At 45.8% G+C, this 19,298-nt stretch overlaps 1 protein-coding gene and 1 long non-coding RNA gene across 3 annotated transcripts in view; one reads left to right on the forward strand and one right to left on the reverse strand.

Annotated features, from left to right (window-relative positions):
- LOC128894504 (3-phosphoinositide-dependent protein kinase 1) overlaps positions 1–19,298 on the reverse strand; it is a 404,982-nt gene that overhangs the window by 66,713 nt on the left and 318,971 nt on the right. The gene's annotated exons all lie outside the window — the stretch shown is intronic.
- Positions 1–19,298, forward strand: part of LOC128894514 (uncharacterized) — a 42,245-nt gene that overhangs the window by 19,165 nt on the left and 3,782 nt on the right. The window contains exon 2 of the long non-coding RNA XR_008461583.1: positions 1,804–2,026. This is a non-coding gene — a long non-coding RNA (uncharacterized LOC128894514). The remainder of the gene's footprint in view (positions 1–1,803; positions 2,027–19,298) is intronic.

Raw genomic sequence — 19,298 nt, forward strand, 5'->3', positions numbered from 1 at the left:
TTCTCTTCGCGACGAACAAAATACACGCACAGAGTTTTGTCGCTATGTATTTCAAATTATTTCAAACTTTGGACATCTACCTCTAGCTATTCAAATTTTCCTAAGGATAAATATTTAACGGTCCTTGGGTATAATATCTCCAAGCCTTGAAACTTTAAAAGTAAAAAGTAATCTTTGCTTATCCGGAAGCTTAATCCTTTAAACTCTCCGTTAGAAAAGTGTGCACGGATCGCGGGTGTTTAAAATCGCTGATGGTAAAATCGAAACTGGCTCGATTTCCGTTAGATCGCGCGATCGATGCGAAATCAGTTGCGGAAAGGATCGAGACGCGCGACAGTAGCCGATATACAAGCGGATCGAGAACGACGGTAGTAAAGTTTCTAAGTCAATGGTCACCGAGAAAAGTGGCCCCGAGTCTCGATTCGGTGGGATTGACACGGAATCGTGATTAAATCAAGCGGACGGGGAAATTACAACGTTTTACCAGGGGGTGGAAACAGGGATCTCCTTCGTCTTCGTCGAGGAGATCAATTTAACGCTGTTCCCGAAGATTACAGTTTCTCGTATGCGCGCGTGTCCTTACTTTCCACGCTTAGCGAAATCATCGTCGTTTCGACTGCAGCATGTAATTTCGTGGAGTCCTCTCGTACACGAGAACAGGGCGTTATTACACGCACGATGATAGAACTTGTCGTCGAGGCAGTCGCTTTCCTTCGTATTTTAAACGTCACTGACGTAGAAAACAGCGTCCACACGATACCATTCACGATCGCAATGATTTTTCATTTACATCGAACCTCGGTTTTGGAACCTCAATTTTTATGTATCACGAGTTCCTTTCAAAATTCTAGATGTACACCTAAGCAATTTCATTCAGCCTTCGACGCCAGGAATTTTTATTCATCAGAAATTCGGTATTCATTCGCGTTTTGTCTACCAGATTTCCGAACATCGAGTAAGAACAGATTCGAACGAGAGCAGGATTAAGTGATTTTGTGCTCGATCGTCGGCCTCGTTGGCGATTACGGCAAGAAGGACGTTTGCAAAACGAGACCGAGGAAGTATAGCCCGCTCGTCGAAGTAGCCTCTGCGTTACACGAGTTCGATCGATGGTCGACGAGAAAAATTGAAATTAAAAGAAAGTATGAACTATCCCATTTTATAACATTTCCTGATTACAAGAACCTTCGAAACGTATTTAAAGAAATCACTGAAAAACTGAATAGTGGTATCCAATCTGCAATCTAATCGGCGTTGTAGTCTAATTTTGAAAAAAAAAAATAGATTAATTTCATGATTTAGTACTAAATTTTGTTTTCGTTCTTTTGGATGTTGGCCCACTGTGACGCATCAGCGAATCCGTGATTCAGTTCACGTTATCGCTAACCGTGGATACGTTTCTTGAAAGTTCTGGAAGCAAATAAAAATGCATCCGCGTTGCAATCACCTTTCACACCGGTTCACCTTGTACGTCCAACGTAACGGAATATTATTAAACGATCATTCCTGGAATGCTCAGCGGCAAGCCGCCGCTAATCTTTACCCGATAAAGGCACGTTAATTCTAATTACGTACACACACGTATTACATTTGTTGCACCCGCTTACTTTTACTTTTGCAACATTTTCCGTTTGGGCCACGCCGCGCGGGGGCGTATGCTCGCTTGGTCCCGTTCGTCGTACACAGCAGGTTTTCAATTTCGTGGTTATCGATCGCCCGAGCTCAAAATGTATACATACCGATGTAAATTTACCCAAAAATAAGCCAGTAATAATCTTCTCTGATTCTTAACTTTTGTTTCAGGTTTTCCGGGCATCTCGACGCTAAAATAGCAAGAAAGCGACCCGTTCTCGATTGATAATAAATAGAGTCACATTCATGCTTGGCGATGGTTGACTGGAAGAAGAGGAGTGGCTGAAGCGTGCCAGGCCTCCTGGAAAGAAGATCCCGACGCGCAGCGCAGGAAACTCAGCTTTCCGTGTTTTCTTCGTTGCTGATGCGTTCGATGCCTTTCATCGTCAACGAGGTAAGAAATGTCTGATGGAAGAGAGTGGGCGACGAAGAGGTGAGGAGACAGGACTGGGGGTAGCGGGGGCAACGGAGGAGAGAAAAAAGCCGAAGAGAGTGGCGAGCAGTCGCTCGACGCGGCCTTAGAAGGTCGCTAGCTCGAGCTAGCCTTCTTTAGCATCCTGCATCTCCGCGTTTTCCTCCATCTCTGTCGGTTCTGTTCAGCGTCTCGCTCCGAGCCCCTTCCAAGAGGCTCTCTTCCTCTCTTTTTCCCGGTTGCAGCCTCAATCCGCGACGCCTATGCATCTGTATCGCAGCCTCGGCGAGTAACCTGGCCGCGATGCTGCGCGCACCAACGAAGCGACCTCGAAGTCCCCCGGTCTGAACTCGACTATTGTTTCGTCTTTGTCCTCCTCCTTCTTCCTCTTCATCTTCCCTCTTTCCACGAGCCAGAGGATGCACCTGCGACGAGAGGAATTCTATAACGCGAGCTGCAACCGCGATCTTCTGGACCCCTGATCGGTTCTCGAATCGCTGGAAACGCGAGCACTACCTATGTATGTCGCGGACTTGCGGCACATTAGAAGCAGGAAGAAGAGGCGTCAGAACGTCGCGTGTTGACTCTGGAATACTACTCTAGGATAGGGTGGATCGCGGTATATTTTCTTATGTTTACATTTTTTGGAATGCTTGGGTTTCCACCCTTAGCAAGAGGAAGTTGAATATTTTATTTAACAGCGGTCTTCGAGGGGTTAATTGAAATTATAACGGCGTCTATAAAAGTAGATGAACCCAGAAATGCTCTCCAAAATAGCGAAATCCGTCGAATTAACGATCCACGGTGGTACAATAAAGACAACCCCCGGCAGAGGGTGCACCGGATGCCTGCGCGCGACACATAAATTGTCCCATCCTCCGATCGGTCTGACTCAGAAATTCTATGGATCCTATGGGAACACGGAAAGATTGCGATCTTACATGAAAGCGGCCTCTAACTGCAGTCTGGGTTGGTAAAAAAGGAGGAATCACGATACACCCATCATATCCGGGATGGGGATGTTCCGTGTGTCGTCGGAGACGATACAATACCCGTTTACGTCGCTCTACGCACACGTGGCCCCCACGAAATTCTTGTAGACGTAGTCGATGCGTCGATCCGCGTCAGCATGTTATGGGAACAGGGTGGGACCATCTTGCCAATGCACAGGAAACCCACCACGCCTCGCGTGTCTTCTTCCCGAGACGCTATTGATGCTGGAGCTCTTCACGCGCTACTTGGTGCAGTCTATCGTATTTATCAGTGTCATTATAGAAGTTGAACGATATTAAATTGTAAAAAGATGCTACATCGGCATCTCGTCGCAAGATTAATGGTAGAGGTCTTCGGAGAATTTTTGTGTATCACAAAGATTGTTTTAATCCGAATCTAATATACTACGAAAGATCAGGCAGTTTCTGTTTTTCGAAGATTAAAATATTCCCAGAGTTGTGTAAAAAATTATTAACAATACTTGCCTCAAATATTAATAACAATCAAAGTTCGGAATAAGTACTCATTTTACACAGTAACCGTGGGAAATTTGTCAATATTTTAATATCTATTGATTGAATCCATCGCGTTAACGGCTTCGACGCCCTCGCCAGAACGAAGGGTGGACGCCTTCCCCTTTTCTTTCGTCCATCTCCATGCTCTCGTTTCTCTCGTCGCTCTCCGCATTCACCGACCACTTTTTCTTTCCTTTCACCCTGTTTCCTTTCTGCTCTTTATCCCGTTTTCAGCTTCTTTCAACGCGGGCCATCGTGTCCATTCGCGATCGTGAACAATAATGCGAGAATAGAGGGGCTAAAAACCCGCAGATAGTGGCGGCCATTCACTCTCCTATATGTCAGGTTTTCAGGCAATTCGGTCGCATAGAGAGGCTACGATCACTTCGAATATCGCTCCAGGTTTAAAATGTTCGAAGGTTGGAAAAAGTCTGGGTAAAAATAAAATTCGAAGAACTTAATTAATTTAAATAAAATTATGAACCATCTTTGAGCTCTGTACAAAAAAAAAACGCACGATCTAGAAATAAAGTAAAACTACAAAAAAAGTCAGAATTAAATTGACACTCGTGTCGATTGTGGGAAATGTCCAGTACTTCCTAAAACCCCTAATCTTTCACGCTACACGAGCCCCATCACTGCACGTTGGCGGAAAACAAACTTCTCACTGGAAGTTTGTACACGTGTCCCACGGTATCAGGGGATGATCTCGTGATTCACATGGCGCATCGACCAACAACTTATGCGTCACCGGTTATTAACCGAGGAATCGTCGAGGATGACTGCCAGAAATGATTCCACCGATCGCTTCGAAGAGGATTTTCTTGGATCCAATCCGACCGAGTGAATTAAGTCGACGGGGGTGGACGACGTGCTTGCCTCAGCTTCTTCGTTCGGGAATGCGCGGTGAGTCAGGCCATGTTTGCTTCGGACGTCGTAATTAAAAGGGGCTGACTCGCCCTAGAAAATTTATCGGTGTTTCCCGTGCAACATTTGGGAATCACGAGAAAGAATGAAAATTTTCGAGGGGAATACGAATGGAATCGTGAAACTTGCTCGTGCAGTTTTAAGTATTTTGTTACAATGTAGAGAATAAGAATGTCATGAAATTCTATACAGAATTTGTTTAAATGAAACAATACGGTGCTAAAATATTAGTCGACCCAGATAGGTATGTCGTCCGTTCGCTTCTCGGTGTGCATCGCTTCCCTGTCGACTCTCTATCGGTCTGCAAAAAGAAGGAAAAGAACTCTCGATGATTTGTCTCGCAATTCATCGACAATCACCTCCCCGTGTGCGGGTAACACTCCAGAAACGATCATCGATCTGCAATTCGTTCACTTTCCTCGGCGAGTGCTCGTCGTCGTCCAATTATCCGGCGATCAATAGGAATCCGCGATCCGTATCGATTCGATAAGATCGTCTGCTCCCCGCCCCTCTCTTCCACGGTACGTGTATCCGCGAAGGTTCGACCAGTAACAGTCGTCCGTTGTTTCCTCGCACTTCGGTACACATCCGATCCAGTTTCGTGTATCGTGCGAACCGTCTGCGATCGAGTTTCGCACAAAGCGCGACTTCATGCTCGATCGCAGGACCAGCGGTGCTTTAAACTCGTGTCGTTCTTTTCCGTCCCCTACCGTGTCGCTGAAACCATCCTTCGTTGATTGACCACGCAGGGGGTAAATGGTTGCGTCGTTGCAGGAATCGACGAGGAGATTTTGCATCGCGTAATACCTTATTTAATATATAACTAACCGGGTGATTAACATCGATTCGATAGCGCGGCAACAGGATTTTCCTACAGACGGAGGAACCTCTGTCTACTTGCCAGCATCGACCCAAGGAAAGCCGCGTTAAACACAAACCCCCGTTGAAAATTTTCATTTCACAGTGGCCCCGAGGCGCCGACAGGGTCATATATGCTGTCGACAAATAAACATGTTCGCTTGGCATCAAGTTCAATTATCGAAACAACATTCTTAGCGCGCCGCAACGTTAACAGCCACCGAAAGAACTTTACGAGCATGACTTTAATAGAGCGGTATCGCCTTTACGGTTTACGGGAAATCGAGTCTTTCCTCTGTTTCAGCTGCTGCATTCTAGGTCGAGGAAACTCATATTAGAATGTCAACAATGGCTTCATTCAAGAAAATCGTCAGGGTGAAATTTTGCGAGAGAGATTCTTTCGTTTTCATATCCAATTTGACAGATCGAGAAGAGCACGATTTCAACAGAAAACATCGGACATCGTTCAACTATCGTTCGACATTTGAAATCGTTGCTCGGATAAGAATTTTGCTCACCTCTGACAGACGAAACGTCGCTCGAGGAATGGCCCCTCGGAGCTTTCGTCGCGAGAGAGCTTCGTGAAAGTGACCGTTCACCAGGGACGAAAAGATTCTGAAGTTACACGGTCGGTGCGTGTTCCTCATCTTTCTTGGTGACCTCAGCCGCTACTTTCCACGGCAATCTTTTCCTGCCACGGACGACCAGCGAATCGGTACCGTGAAAGCCTCGAGAAAGTCACCCGCGGGGAGAGCGCCATCGTCGACGGAGATGCGCAAAATTTTATTTTAATAATAGATGAATGAAAAACGATCGAGCCACTGTCTGGATAAGTTCAACGTGGATTACAGTTTCGTTTCGTGACTCGAATTTTTGCGAAGAATACTTTACGCTTCGAAGTGCCATAATTTGTTCCATTTTCGAGGAAAAGGATGCTAAACTGTTCGCTAGCGTGCACTAGATCCCGCAAGCTCTCGATTTTTGCGCGTCACGTGCCAGTACCTATAGATGCCTATGGGAATCAGAGGGTTAAGGGGAGGCTCTTTCGATGTTTGATCTTCCGGTCGCAAGAACTAGCCGTGGAGGTGAAAGAATGCCCCGAAGACAGGTCTGACGCGGCCCCTCGGCTGTGCTCAACTTCCTGCCTTTATTCCGACAGCGACGATTACATTTTCGTGTAGCTTGCTCTTGGATAAGATACCGCGGGAATGGATGCGGAGGAATTCGCTCGGTGAATTCGTTTCATCCTCGTTGGAAGGTTCTTAGCAACTGCTAGGCAAGTTCGGAGAGTCGAATCTAATGGATGTAGCGATGGATCGCAGGTAAACTAGTGCAGCGATGCCAAATAGATGTGTAGTATCCACGCCTCCCATACCCAAGACGATGGAGTCAAAAACGAGAACACGATACGTAGGGTACGGGATTGGTCTTGTAGGTAAAGCGGTAAAATATGGACCCGAGGATCGTGGGTTCGAATCTCTGTGCCTTATTTTTCGTTTAGACTCCTACAGATGAATATACCGTTCCATTGATTGGTTCAGTGAAAAAACGACTACGCGAGAGGCGTGTGCATCCTTTCTGGATGCGAAATTCAGCCCTTCCTGCTTCCTTCTGGAGGTCCTTCGAGAGGGTTGAAACAGTGTCATGAAACAAGTTTAAACGTTTTCCGGCTTCCTTGCATGCGTCGCGTATGCCAACAATTTCAATGGTAAGAAGTTTGATCTTTCAGGCTAGAAAAGTTTCTAACGGCGGTTAGCAAGGAAATGGAACTGGCGAATTTTCTGCTTCGCGGGTCGCCGTTGAGACGAACGAGACTTCGAACCGGTCGTAACTTTCTCGGTTCGCTATCGAAGCCTGCAGATACCCGTAGAGTGGCCAATTTATTTATCACCGCATTCGACGAACAGGCCTCGTACGTATCGTACGGGAAATTGAATTGTGAATCCGCGTGATAATGGTAAGAGCGTCGTTGTCCAGCAATCAGCCCGGCGGACCAGCCCGTAGGAGTATTCGTATATTTAAGAGAACAAGGAAACTTTCGCGATAGCTATATTGTCCGACAATAGTAGAGAAAATAGATATTGCGCGGAAGGTTTAACTCGATATTTGCCCAACCTGACCCAATCGCTTCTGTTTCTTTCAGGAGATAGGGTGGCCGTTCACAGCCAATGGAGATCTCGAAAGAAAAATGACCGAAAAATGATCGTTTTTCTGTACATACATCGTGCTACAGTGGTGGTAGGGACCACGCCTCTCTAAGTTTAACCTACGATTAGGTTTACCTATGATTAAAAACATAAGGTATTCGATACTCGAAGAACGTCGTCGAGTGGTTTAGTCGTTCTAATCCGTATCCTTCGTGGCGAATGGAGTCGATTCAGGAGACGTGTTCCGGCGCTATCACGGCCCGTAACTTTCACGTTCGACTACCCAGAATCGGCGACACTTAGTGCTCAGTCGAAAGTGGGCGGTTTATTGTCACGCTTAAATCCAGATCGGGCCGTAAGTCATAGGGGGGAGATGTTAGAGCCCCGTAGACAGTGAGACGCGACGAACAAGAAGGGGCACGTGACGAAGAGGAGGGGGCACGTTGAATGAGCGCACCAACGCCTCCGCTGATTTTCTGATCGGATTCCGATGGAGGAAGAGGAAGAGGAGGTCTTTAACTCCATTGGCGCGGCAGACTGAGTCTGGAGGCTGGTTGATCTAAATACCGAGTAGATACGATCACGATTCGAGATCCTACGCACTGCCTGTCCCTCTATCCGGCTGCTCGTACGCGTCTGGCTGTCTTCGTCTTTTTCTCCCTTTCTCTCAGCCCCTTTATCAGACTCGCGACAGCCAGCCAGCGATACCTGGAATCGGCGATCGAAGCCGGAGATAAAACGAAGCCTGAATCGCTGATACACGACGTCGGCGGTGCATTTAGCACTCCCGAAGCGTTAAAACCCAATCGACGAGTTGGGAAAGTCGGCCGTTCGGCGGATCGTCGAGGATCCTTTCTATGTCCTCTTAAGCGCCCCGGCTCTCCAGACACCGCTGCTTTTGTTCTTCCCCTTGCTGATCCTCGCGTGTATTCCGTTTCCACCAACGTCGATCCTTATCACCGCGATCCAAGGCGGTGAAATTTCAAACGACCGCGTCTCGAGCGCCGCCGCGAGCGGAAATCGCGGATTAGAGCCGCAGAGACCTTTACCGCGCTCTCAACACCACCGAGGATTCTTCTTTGTTCCGTAAAGGAATCTTTAACTCTAAGGAGGTCTTCCACCGTGGGAATTCAAAGAAATCTATTTTCCACCGCATCGTCTTTATTATAAACATCAATAATATTTGTTTAGAGTTCACCGTAAAAAATTTGTGCTGGTACCCTTTGTTCCGACGCCTCCAAGTCGCCACAACCCCGTAATTAACAACGACGGTGTATTTGCATAGGAATGTCCTCGAGAAACGGACAATCATGCTGCCTGGCGAGGAACAGTTACCAGACCTTGAGCACTCCGTGGATGTTCGATCGATTGTTACACCAGCCGGTCGTTCTAACAACGATTCAATCGATCTCTAGCGAAGCGATACCCAGGGGCCTGAGGTCGAGCGTTCCTCCTAGTCGCGCGCGAGAAACAGTTACCGGACCTTGAGAGTTTCCCCAATGTGTTCCCGCGTCACTACGAGATCCGAACACGCGGTCTATTCCGTAAATCTATCCGTGGCACGTTCGAGCTATTCGCTAGACGAACGATTTATAGTCCAGGGACGTCCAAAATCCGAAAGAGGGAAAGTCGCCAGCAAATTAAGTTTTGGTACAAAAATTGAACATGGAATTTATGAGGAATGTGTGTTCGAATGCAGAAACCGCACTGAGTATTTGAGCACTTCTGTTGACATTGTTGTTGTACTTCGTACGATCACGGAACTTCGAAAGGGACTGGACAGGGGATTAGGTAGCGCTCTCCTAATTTTGTTGCGGCGTGCAATTTGGAGTGTCATCAGGGATGGGGAGAAGGACGGACAGAAGAGGCGCGATTTCTTGTCGATCGTGAAAGCCTTAAGCAACGTCAGCCGCCTGCAAGGGCGGCTGTCGCGGTCCGTGGCCCGGTTCATTAGTTAAATAATGCCGGCACCGGTCAATGGCCGGGTAGCCCATTGCAGTTAGCCGACTGACTTGGCGAACCAGGTCGACCAGTTTTCGCGATGCTCGCCTCTGGTGGACGAGACAAAAGAAACCACGTGGAACCAACCAGCCATAACGGATTATGTACCCCTTCCTCTGAAGCCGAGATAAGGGAAATTCGTGCAGACGCGACCGTAGTAGATAGGTGGTCCCACGAAAGTTACCACACCTTGAGTACCTTAAGGAGATCTCCAGGAATCGTACTTTCTCTGTCCTTAGCTCAATCGAAGGCTGCTCGAATCTTCACCTGTTCGAGACAGTAGAAATGTCTTCGTCTTTTTGCTTATAGCGCCTCAACCCCGTACCCCGAAATCGAGGTATTTCGACTTCGTCAACCTTAGTACCACTACTTGGATGAAACAGCTCCATAGGATTCATAGGATGGGACATCGATCTTTCGAAAGTTATCCAAGCCAAACTACACCAAGTACAAATATTCCAAATTCGCCGAGTGGAGCACGTCGTGCGCGGAGGATTTCATACGTGGCCATGACACGCGAGGTTGCAAAGGAAATGAAAGCCAACGGATGAATGTAACGAATAAAATCGTATAATAAAGTCGAAAAGCAGAGAAGCAAACGGTCCTCTAGATTCGATAAAATTACAGCTGACGGTGGGAATCTGGGTTCCGGAGCGTGGTGCCCGCGAACACGAGCGGAACAATGAGGCGGCACGGGGCCGCCTCGTGCAACCGAGTTGGCACTTTCCTCGTCGTCGGGTTCTCGGAACCCAGAGACCAGGGTCCAACGGAGGGCAGCGTTCGGCGCTCTATCGCGTCGCGATGCACGTGCAGGGCCGTCGTCACGCACACGTTCTTAAGAGGTAACCACGGTGGTCCGCGAAGCTGGAGTGGGGTTAGGAGGGGCCCACGGAGGCGAGACAGACCTTATACGAGCTCGGTGGCCGTCGGGGGTTCCCTCTAATGTTTGATAGTTGTGTGTGGGCCGGTCCCGGCCGCCGCAGCGTGAGAGAGGAATGCGAGGATGCATAGTCGACTCGTGTTGCTGTTCTTTGGTGCAGCGCGACGTCCACTTCGGACAATCGACAGCGTTCGAACGCTGTTCCAGAACCGGACGGTCTCACAGCTTCGAGACAGATGCATGAATCATTCTGTTCGTTGACCCCGAGAGGCCCCCGACGATCATCGTCTCCTCCTCGGGGATCAACAGGCTGGTTCGTCTATTTCGTGGATTCGACAAGCGTTTTCGAGAGGTGCGAGATATCTAATCGACGATCGGTTATCGAAACAACTGGACACCGACCTAATTCAAATCTTGGTTCCGTTTAGCTTGATAAGGAAAAAGTTGATTCCCGCGGCAGTGACTGGATGGCTTGTGTTTATTTATTAGTCGAATGAATGGGCCGCCGAGATAACGGGTTGAGACCGTCTTTTGTGCTCGGTTGGTCGGTAGAATTCGAACCTTGAGTAGTGTTGGACGATGACCCCACTTCCGGAGATAGGGTTGGGAAAATTCCTTTGGGACGTCGTGACTTGTTACTTTGGATATTGGGCGAGAATTCCATCGCGGTTAGGCGTGGCTTTTACCGTACGAATCAATTTTCGAAGTCGCCGGGGAGGGTCGTCGGAACCATGCCATTCGAGAAGGTAGAATACGGTTGGGCAGAATACTGAAAATTGATGGAAATACTCCAAGTGTGTACTTTTATTTCACGCAAGAGATATCGCGTATCGGATATTCGAAGTCATCGGAAAAATTCGGTCAGGATAATTCGCGATTACGTGGTACAGGTCGACAAATCAGCAAGGAAAGGATCGTTTCCCGTGACTCCTGTCAACCTGATAATCGCGCGATCTCGACAGCAGGAGAATATGGTAGCGAGTTTACGGTCGTTGGCCGACATTTCGAAAGGGTGCGCCCGAAGCATCGATCCACCATTTAAGGGCAGTAGAGCAACCGAGGGGGATGATTACTTCCTTACGACGTCGATGCTTGTTTCCCGACGACCGGACAGCTTCCGTCCTCTTTCCTAACGACCGATGTGATTGCGACCATTGCGAACCGAATATTGTTGCAACCCGTTGCACACGGTCAGGCCAAATTGGGCGCGAAACGGTCACAATAGGGACGGCGTTCCGTTGCTTTCATTCGGCTTCTATTGGATTTCACTCATTTAGGAACAAACGGGGAAAAAACGATAAATTTAGACAATGTCAACGCTATTCTTGGTATACCGGTTCGAGCTGTCATTCAATTTTCATTCCACACCTAGCCATCCAACCGATAGGTGTCCAACGTGTCAGGTATAAAATTATACAATTTTAAAATAGATTCAATTATCTCGGACGATAAGAACTCGTGGAATAAGAATAGATATAATATATTACTTGTCAAAAAGAAAAGTCGAGTAGACCCACGGATGATGCGATAAATTGTACATACATATTTAGAAATAATAGAATTGGCAACAGGACAACCAATTACATAAGGGAAAAGCAGGAATTTGAGATAGGCGGGCGTGGAAGAATTTATAAGCATTGGACGGCTGCACAAAGGTGTCATTTCGCCGGAATAAAAAGGTGGCCGCCGATAAGGAGACTTGGCAGTGTCGAGCGGCGATTTTAAGCGAAAGGCCTCCAGTAAACGCCCCACCATCCAACGAAGTCATCTTGTCCGTCTCTTCTTGAACGCAGTAATGCATTCTCTGTCAAAAAAACGGACATCTCTTGGCAGCTCAGTTATTGGATATTTTTCGTTTGAACACATCGGATCTGCCTTGAACCAAGCCGATTTCGTCTTGAGACGTCATGCTAACGTCCAAGTAGATTTGTTAGTTATTTCTTTTTGATCGTCGAGTGGTAAGAAGTCTGTAAAATCCCCTTCTTTCAAGGAATTAATTTCGTATACTACCGATTATATATATTATTCACGCCTGACGATGACCATGGAATAGGTAAAAATGGCACTGTTTAACTTGAACATGAGCGACTATGCGTTACTTACCATCATCTTCCAGATCTACTATGATTTAATCGATCGTGAAAGCTACTACCTATTTTATTTCACGTCCTTGTAATTATTTTTCTATCATTCAAGGCATTTCTTTTATTTTTCCGATTGATTTATCAAATACCCTATTCCTCGGTTATTCGTCAGTAGCACCAACAAAATTTGAGAATATTCTTCCTCGATCTGAGAATCGTTGACGATATTTCCTCGAAGTCCCGTGTTCGACATTCAAGATTCTTAATGGGCGAATTAAGAACTCGGGAATCTCCGGTGTGACACGAATAAACTTCCATTTTAAATCGAAATTTTATAAGCATTGGACGGCTGCACAAAGGTGTCATTTCGCTGGAATAAAAAGGTGACCGCCGATAAGGAGACTTGGCAGTGTCGGGCGGCGATTTTAAGCGAAAGGCCTCCAGTAAACGCCCCTCCATCCAACGACGTCATCCTGTCCGTCTCTTCTTGAACGCAGTAATGCATTCTCTGTCAAAAAAACGGACATCTCTTGGCAGCTCGGTTATTGGATATTTCTCGTTTGGACACATCGGATCCGCCTTGAACCAAGCCGATTTCGCCTTGAGACGTCATGCTAACGTCCAAGTAGATTTGTTAGTTATTTCTTTTTGATCGTCGAGTGGTAAGAAGTCTGTAAAATCCCTTTCTTTCAAGGAATTAATTTCGTATACTACCGATTATATATATTATACACGCCTGACGATGACCATGGAATAGGTAAAAATGGCACTGTTTAACTTGAACATGAGCGACTATGCGTTATTTCGATCGTGAAAGCTACTACCTATTTTATTTCACGTCCTTGTAATTATTTTTCTATCATTCAAGGCATTTCTTTTATTTTTCCGATTGATTTATTAAATACCCTATTCCTCGGTTATTCGTCAGTAGCACCAACAAAATTTGAGAATATTCTTCCTCGATCTGAGAATCGTTGACGATATTTCCTCGAAGTCCCGTGTTCGACATTAAAAATTCTTAATGGGCGAATTAAGAATTCGGGAATCTCCGGTGTGACACGAATAAACTTCCATTTTAAATCGAAATTTTATACATGTAGATTACGTTATTGGTCTTCAGGCTTCGCAGATGGCACAAATTGCAATGTGGGACACGGTCGTCAAGGTTGGCGAACATTGTCGATAAAAAATGCGTTATAAAATCATTTTTAAATAATAAAAACTCTTGACAAATCGTGCCAAGTATCTATATATTTCAAGTATTAAACTTCTTCTCGCTTTATCCGTATTTTACCAAATATATTTTCTTTCCTCTTTGGCATTTATCGCATAACCCATTATACCGTCTGGGACGCGTAGTTTAGTTCACTTTCGCAAGTTATTATATTATTTGGAAGGAATATTATGCAAGGACGTGCGTGCATCGCTCGGCTAATGTCTAGATTTGCTTCGTACAGACAAAAACTTCTCCCCCCCCGCCTCTTCGAAACTTGTTTCGTCAGACTTTCGCCGACGTTCCATCGAGAGGAGTCCGTATTAATACATTATGCATCTTAATAAGTCCTCGTAAATTATACCAGATGCGATAGCCGCGACCTCGCGCAGGTCGGGCCGCGATTAATCAAGTCGCGGGATAGACGGCGAAATCTACCTGGTTTAACGACTCAAGTAGAACCGCTTTCGACCAGCGGACAGTCGGCCACCGACGTGTTCGGCCAGATAGCTATTTAAAGAAGCCTCGCGATGCGTTCTCACGCAGGTGCTACCTGGTAACAGCTGATTATTCGGTGACCTTGCGGGACCAGTGAGCCAGACTAATAGCCGGCTCGATCATTAACGGCGTTATACCAAGCACCGACCATCATCAAAGTGGTCGCCCATTTGCACCAACTACTGTCCGATACGCGATCATCCGCAAAATTAACGCCCTGGCAACCGGACCTGGGGTCACTTTTGACCCGCTCGACACGCCAAACGTAATTTATCGCGATGCTTATTCGTAAACATTCGAGTAATTACTCAATATACTGTATTCGATGGTAATTGATCTCACGAGTGTTGAAACATTTATGACAAACGATTTCCTCCAAGGAATACAAATACCAGAAATTCTTAAATTGAATCTGCTAAAATTAGAGACAAGGAACCAAGAATGCTAAAATAAGAAACTTCTTTATGCAAATAAGGAATATTAATTCGATTTTCAGGCAACTTTCGATTTCGAACGACGGTTATCCACTTTCAAAAATCTCACACGGAGCTCTTACGGAGAAAATTATAGCCGTACCGATCATATGTCGCAAGCGATTCGCTTTAACAGCTATTAATATTAACGTAATCTTTCTTGCTATAATTCTGGCGCCCGCGAGCTATAAATACACACCGAATGACCATAAAATTTCAACCACGCGAGTCCGTTGGAATCGCGTCTAACGATCGCGAGGGTAATAAATCGAGAATTCTAGAGGGCCTCGGTGAATTCATCGGTTCCGAATGTTGCCGGTGCAACAACTGCTCGAATACGTAATCCGTTTCGGTTATACGATCGTCGACTACAAGAAACCATAAATACAGGATGAAGCACCTAACTTTGTCGCCGTAAAAATGCTTGCTTCCTTTGACGATTCGAGAAACTGTCCACATAATCAGGGAACAAATTATTTATTTATTTATCAGAATATAAATTACACACAAATATTGTTTAACGATATTTTCGAGAGCCTGCTCAGACATATATTTCAAGATAACAAGAATTTTAATTCTGGCACGCGTAGGGTCGTGGTCGACCGGTGTAATCTCGAATCAAATTCAATCAACAAAGAGAATACTAATCCGCCTAATTTTCACCGAAAACGATACTACCTTTGAAAGATTTAGCACCTTGGTTCGATCGAGGCATTTCAATCGTTGTTCTACGGTTTTCAAACGTGAAATTAGAATTCTATGCTATCCGTCGCGCGCTCGAAGAATCGACAAGTTGACGAAACTTGAAATGGGCCTGGCAACACGTCCCAGGTATTTTGGCCACCAGCTGATTGCCCGATCGGCCTTGGATTGTATTCAGAGACTCCAACAGGAAATATTCTTCTTAATAAATCTTCCTATACGAGCGAATCGTTCCGGACTTGTTTCGATCTCGTTGAGACGAACATTCCGAAAGTAATCGAACCAGTTGGCGGGAGACAGAAGATGGCGAGACATCGATGCACTCGCAGCGATAGCCTAATAACCAACCGGTGTAGCCATTAGCGCAGCTAACGAACCGCTGCTGAATATCAAGGTTGTCTTCCACGCCAAAACTCTCACAGGCGGTGCATCCGACGCACCAGCGTGTTCGCGACGCCACGTGAGTCGGAACTTCAATGAAGTTTGTCGCTGGTATGATAAGGCTTTTAACGCGTCTCTTCGCAAATATTGGCACGTTGGTTACGTTCGCAAACTTCGTCGAAACGTGCCTGACGTCGTACATTATCGAATCGGCTTTGGTTTTAATCGGACCGTCACGCTGGAATTCCAAAGGATCACGTGGACGCATAATATGCTACCAGAGACTCGTCACCGGCGGTCGAGGAACGCGTTAAGCACGCATCGATGACCATTCGGACGAAGATTTATGCAAACAACGCCGACGAAACGGACACCGGGGACAGTTTAGAAAACTGCGTTATTAATGGTCGAATGGGAATTTATGCGAATTAACCGTCGACGAGGAAGTGCTCGTGTGCGAGACATTCCTCAAAGTCGAGGCGAGACTGCTCGACGCACACACGCAAGCTTTTTTTCAAAATTCCGAACGAAATTAATATCCCCGATTCAGAGGCAAATTGTTGAAATATATGTAAACTGTACGACTTTATCGTTAATTATCGAATTCGTAGTCCTAACAATGAAAGAAGGGAAACTTGACGCAACCGTTTCATAACGGACGTAACAGGCACGTGAAAGCCCCAACCATAACCTGAATAATGGGTTAGAAAAACATGAAAAAAGAATATAATAGGACTGTACGTTTTACGCCACGAATATTAAAGATAAAACAGTTTCGAAACTAATATAAAAGGCCGAGGCTGGGTTAGATCATGACACGACATTTTTACTGGATCTACTATTCTCGTCACATTTTCCCTGTTTACATAGAGGAACGAGTGCACCTAAGGAGGCAAAGTGTTTGTCGTGCAGCGATACAGTCAAACAGAGTATTTTATCGCCGGACCAACCAGTTTTCTCTGTAAACATTCAGGTTTACGAAGAATAGCGGAGGCTGTTCTTTGCTGCCACTTCGACGCACTTTTATCGCTATAGTTTACAAGCGTTACCTACGTTGCTTTCGTCTATACGTTCATTCCACAAAAGGACCAATCGAATATTTTGTTTTTAATTCGAATCATTAGTTTGTAGGCTATATTAATCCCTGTCGCTTAATCGAGGAACTTGTTCGTTTCGAAATTTCAAATACCTAAGATCAACACGAGCCTATTGACATGACTATCAACTCCGACTCTTCGTCTTTATCTTCTTCACATTTATTTTTTTCCGGTCACGGTAAAAGTGCCGATTGTAATGCGAGAAATAGTCAAACTGGAAGTCCTAGATGTGTGCACACTCTAAAACGCGGAGATTTTTCTAGAAATACAAAGATTCCTGGTAAATATTTAACCACTTTATCTGATTTTTCTACTCGTGTACACTTCACAGTGTTTCGAAATACAAACATCCATAGTCACGGACTATACGTTATTCCCATTTTTTCATTGCTGTACAAACTCCTACCGCTTAACGGTGTGGGAGTGCTCTTAAGGGATCACGATTTTACCAACGACAGCCAGTTTGTACATGTTCTATACATACAATTAGCAAAACTTTCTCCAAAGAGTGAAACTAAACAGAAAACGTTTCCTAGGAGACCCGAAGCGTGTAAATGCGTCATGCGCGGATTGAGGGTTTCCTAATTTCACCGATCGAAGATCCTGGACACCGGAACGACATTTCTGATCTCTGGTTTCAGCTTGCATTTCCTCCGAGATTAAATTTTAGTCAATATGAAAGGAACCCTTCTAAAGAAACGTTACATTTGACAAAATATCTTCCATTTTCATTTTCAGATTAAATTGGCTGGAATTTAAGGATTAAGATTGAATTTTACTCGGCGGCCTGTTATTTTGGATGGAAACAAAGGAGACAGGCGCAATAGCTTTATCGGCACGACGTGTCTAATCAGACGGTTCCTTAATTATGCCTTTAACCAGTCGCTCCTGTGTTTCTGCATTCTGTCGCGCGCGGTGTCGTGACAAGATCTTCTACGACGCGTCACTTTCGTCGTTTTATCGTGGTCGTTCTGTCGGCTGCAGGCTCCGGCAACACGACCGCCGCGAGGAGGTTCGCAACGTTTTACACTAATTATCGGGGAAGATTAAACGTTTGACACGCATGTGCTCAGAAACTTAAAAATAGCCGTTCCGTCATGGCTCGGTCATGAAGTTTGGCATCTGTAAAGATAGCCACGTCTCTGGCCAGAAATGGGCAATAGGCTTATCTGGATACTAATGTTAAGTAACGTATAAAAGATAAACCACTGTTTATTCGATCTAAACGAAAGTTACAATTAAAAACTCAAATTCAAGCACAAAATTGGAATTCGAGTTATAGAATGATGATTATGCGATTAAATTTTATCCATCTCAAGGTTCATCCCTTGGAAAAATCGCTATTTTATTAAAAAGAGTGTTCCTTGCTTCCAGTATTGTCCATATCAACACAGATGTTCAAGGTGTGGCAATAACTATTAGCACCTCAGATATCTTCGAAACTATAAGTTAATTGTAACTTCTCCACCGTGTATACGAATTCAAACACTCACCCTACGAAGGGCAAGACTGATCGATACCGTGTGAATTGGCGAATACGTACCTGCAACAAACACAAACAACACGATTAGAAGGAAGATTGAAGTTGATCCAGTGCCCGAATAGTTACGAGAGGCGAGGTAGTTTAAAGCAAAAGAGATCGAAAGCATCGCACTCGTTTACCTGCGAGGCAGCTGTCGCAGTCGTGACATGTCATTCAAACTATTTCGTTTCATGTGACACCGCGAAAGTCGCGAGGTTTCCTCGACTGTCTGGTTCGCATCACCTAGACATTGGTCGTTGTAGACGTTTCGTCTGATCGCGACGGAATGCTCGTTTTTATCGCTGGTGTTCGGTCCATGTTGCTGACACCAGCGGTCACGGAATACACGTGGGGATACAACGGGGTGGTAGGATTCGCGATGCTGGTAACAATATCCATCCCTTGGGAGATAAGGCAAACCAGCGAGAGCTGCGCGCGCGCGCGGGACGCGTAAAGCGTGCGTGTGCCTCTGACACGTGTCGTCAACGATAAAGCCCGTGGATCCGACGCCACGAGAGGCTGACGGATCGATGAATCGACAGGGAAGCTCGGTGCCAGGCGATTTCATGGGCGTCGATCACAGAAACGACCGATTGCGCGATTTAGATTAGAGCGATCGCGTACGTGAGAATGGCCCTCGTCGTCGACGTCGATCCGTGTGACGTTAACCGTCGACGAGAGATTCAAGAGAGCAGTCGAAATCTTAGCTAGTCGGTGTGAATCGGTGAACAGCGATTTTCTTTGACCTGGGTCAGATTTGATTAACGATACTCTGTTTGCCAAGTTCGTGGTCCAATGACGGCTCCGAACCGATTAGCGAAGCTGAAGATGTTTACGAAAGTGGGAAGGTCAAAGTTGAAGTAACTTTTGAAAAAGGAAATGTTAAAGTTCATGGTATTGCTAATACGGGGACTGATGAAGTTGAAGTCGATGCCCGTATCGTGACCAGCAAACAGGAATCAC

Source organism: Hylaeus anthracinus, unplaced genomic scaffold (genome assembly GCF_026225885.1).
Source record: "Hylaeus anthracinus isolate JK02 unplaced genomic scaffold, UHH_iyHylAnth1.0_haploid 4, whole genome shotgun sequence".
NCBI classification, from domain to species: Eukaryota; Metazoa; Arthropoda; class Insecta; order Hymenoptera; family Colletidae; genus Hylaeus; species Hylaeus anthracinus.